General features: G+C 43.1%; 1 non-coding gene across 1 annotated transcript; it reads left to right on the top strand.

The window, feature by feature from the left end:
- Positions 1–746: 746 nt before the first annotated feature.
- On the top strand, positions 747–852 carry LOC122428552. The gene has a single exon (XR_006265768.1). It is a non-coding gene; the product is annotated as a U6 spliceosomal RNA (small nuclear RNA).
- Positions 853–3,042: the final 2,190 nt, after the last annotated feature.

Genomic DNA, 3,042 nt, shown 5'->3' with positions numbered 1-3,042 from the left:
TCTGGCCCTCCTGACTCCCTCAGTAATTGTCGTGACCTCTGGACAGGAAGAAGAACTCTTACGTCCCTGCATCCTTGTTGCCGACTATAGGGACAGGTATATACCACAGGCTTAATAAATGTCTTCTGAATCACAAATATTGGTGCTGACAAGCTTTGTACTCAATGGGTCCCTTCTAGGCACATCAGGAAAGACAGCAAGAGAAGCCAGTAGAAGTCTTTGAAGAATAAACAAACACTATTTTCTGCCTGAAATCTTTGAGCAGAGTCACATTTTCCAGGCACAAAGAGTAAAGAGTTAGAGGGTAGTCTGTGCCCCAATCTGAAAAGATGCAGCTGTCAGCTTCTTCGAGCTGCCAGTTGCAAACCTCAGCTTTGGTCTTTAAAGAAGCTGTAGTTAGAAAAGAAAAATAAAATTGGTCCATTTCCTCTCTTCACCTATTCTCCTAACTGCTTTTCAGTGAAAATGATTTAGCCATGTGAAAATTTTTGCCAGAGAACCTAAAACCATCACTGATCTATTCAATTTAAAAATATTTCTAGTCTTCATATGGGACACACAGTCTGGGCAATCCCAACACAGCAAGGTGGGAATCGAAAGAATGGTGGCAATTCTGCAAAAACCAAAAAAGAAAAAGCAACAACAAACTGCTTTAAAATAAATTCTACCCAGACACAGTATTAGAACTCATTGTTCTTATCATTTTAGCCAAAAGACCAACAACAACAACAACAAAAAAAAAAACGGTGCTCACTCCAGCAGCACATGTACTGAAAGTGGAACAATACAGGGAGGATTAGGTGGCTTGTGTGCAAGGATGACATGCAAGCTTGTGAAGCGTTCCATATTTTTTGGTTACAGGGGAGAAGGATGGGGGAAAGGAGAGTTAGGCGGTTTGGGGTGGACATGTACACACTGCTATATTTAAAGTGATAACCAAGAAGGACCTACTGTATGGCACAGGGAGCCTCTTAGTGCCGCGTGGCAGCCTGGATGGGAGGGAGTTTGGGGGAGAGTGGATACATGTATATGTGTGGTTAAGTCACTTGGCTCTGCACCTGAAACTATCACAACGCTGTTAATCAGCTATACTCCAATACGCAATGAAAGTTGTTTCTTTTTAAAGGCATTTACTGATGCCCTTATATGACATATGGCTTCCCTGGTAGCTCAGACGTCTGCCTACAATGCGGGAGACCCAGGTTCGATCCCTGGGTCGGGAAGATCCCCTGGAGAAGGAAATGGCAACCCACTCCAGTACTCTTGCCTGGAGAATCCCATGGACTGAGGAGCCTGGTGGGCTACAGCCCATGGGGTCGCAGAGTCGGACACGGCTGAGCGATGTCACTTTCACGCTTCTTCATGTGACATGCAGACTTTCCTGCCATACTTCGTTTGAACTTCAATCTTATCTTCCTGTCTCTGTGCTATGACAGCAGGCAAGGGGAGCTGGTTAGCCTGATCGATGCCCAGCCAGGTGCAGTCGAGGGTGAGTTCAGCCGAAGTGTTCGCTCTCTAAGCGCTCTTGCCATATAACAGGAAGTGTTAGTCTGAACCATTTCCTCAGGGATGCTGAGGCCATATGAGATTTTCAAGTCTTTCTCCTAAGAGCTTTTATACAGACAACATAAAGGTTTATGTAAAAAATACTTAGGTTCCCTTCTATTTCTCCAAGAAGTAGAAGAAACCCATTCCCCAGGCTGACAAATACCCATAAGACAACTTCCTCAATACTCAAGTTTAAAGAATTCTATCCCAATGGATTACAAATCAAAGCCTCAAACCTGTCTAGCCTTTGCAGCTATTTCTTTTTTTACTTCTAACCTAACCTTGCACCTGAAGCTTTCTCTGAGCTTGGAGCAACCTCTCCCGACCCCCTATCACCCTGGCACCCCTTAACGTGTTTACCTGGACCATTGGTTTGGTCATTAATCAGCAATCATCTTCTGGCAATAGTGCCAACCACTATTTAGATCTGTGCTGCCATTTCTCTCCCTTTTGGCCGTTTCTTGTTCTTATATCTCTGAGCATGCAGCTACTTCCACCTGAAACATTCTTTTCTCCTTCTTTCTCTGCAAACTTCAACTCAGCCTCCAAAACCTACCCTAAATCTTACCTCTTCTATTGAGACTTCACCATCTTCCTCTCTAAGGATTAGGCAGCTTCTTACTCTAGACTCTGGGAGATTTTTTCTTCTCTTCATCCTTTGAACATATTTGCACAGCAAGATTATAAACTCTATGCTTGCTCAGTCACTCAGTCCTGTCTGACTCTGTGACCCCATGGACTGTAGCCTGCCAGCCTCCTCTGTCCATGGAATTACCCCATCAAGAATACTGGAGTGGGTTGCCATTTCCTCCTCCAATAAACCCTATGGGAGGAGGGCAAAAGAAGTGTGTAAATGCATGAGGATTTGTAACCCCAGCAGTCACCAAATTGCAGGGACAAGTACCTCACATCATCTCTGCATGCCGGGCACGATGTCACTGTTCCTTGAGTCTCTCTGAACAGAAACTCCTTCAAAGCAGACATTATATTTCATCTTTTCATTCCCAGAACCAATTATAGCAACAGGCACAAAATAGATGTTCAATAAATGCTAAATAGATGAGTAAAGGAATGAATGAATGAGGTTTTGTCTCAGAGAGAATAGGACTCTATTCCTTTACAGTTCTCACATTTTAGTGAAACGTAAGTGGGGATATTCATAGGTGTCAAAGGAGAGTGATGAATGATAGACATTAAAAAGATGAGATTTGTTGAGTCTGGAAAAATGGTACAGATCTGCAAAGTCAAAATAGAGATGCACACATAGAGAACAAACCTATGGACACCAAGGGGTGGAAATTGGGGGAGTGGATTGAATCGGGAGATTGGAATTGACATATGCAAAATACTATGTATACAATAGATAGGGACTCTACCCAATGCCTTGTAGTGACCAAATGGGAAGGAAATCCCAAAACAGAGTGTATATATGTACATGTATAGCTGGCTCATTTTGCTGTTCAGCAGAAAATAACACAATATTGTAAAGCAACT

Source organism: Cervus canadensis, chromosome 26, assembly GCF_019320065.1.
Source record: "Cervus canadensis isolate Bull #8, Minnesota chromosome 26, ASM1932006v1, whole genome shotgun sequence".
NCBI classification, from domain to species: domain Eukaryota; kingdom Metazoa; phylum Chordata; class Mammalia; order Artiodactyla; family Cervidae; genus Cervus; species Cervus canadensis.
Note: the sequence above shows the minus strand (reverse complement) of the source record. Positions and strands in the feature narration are given on the sequence as shown.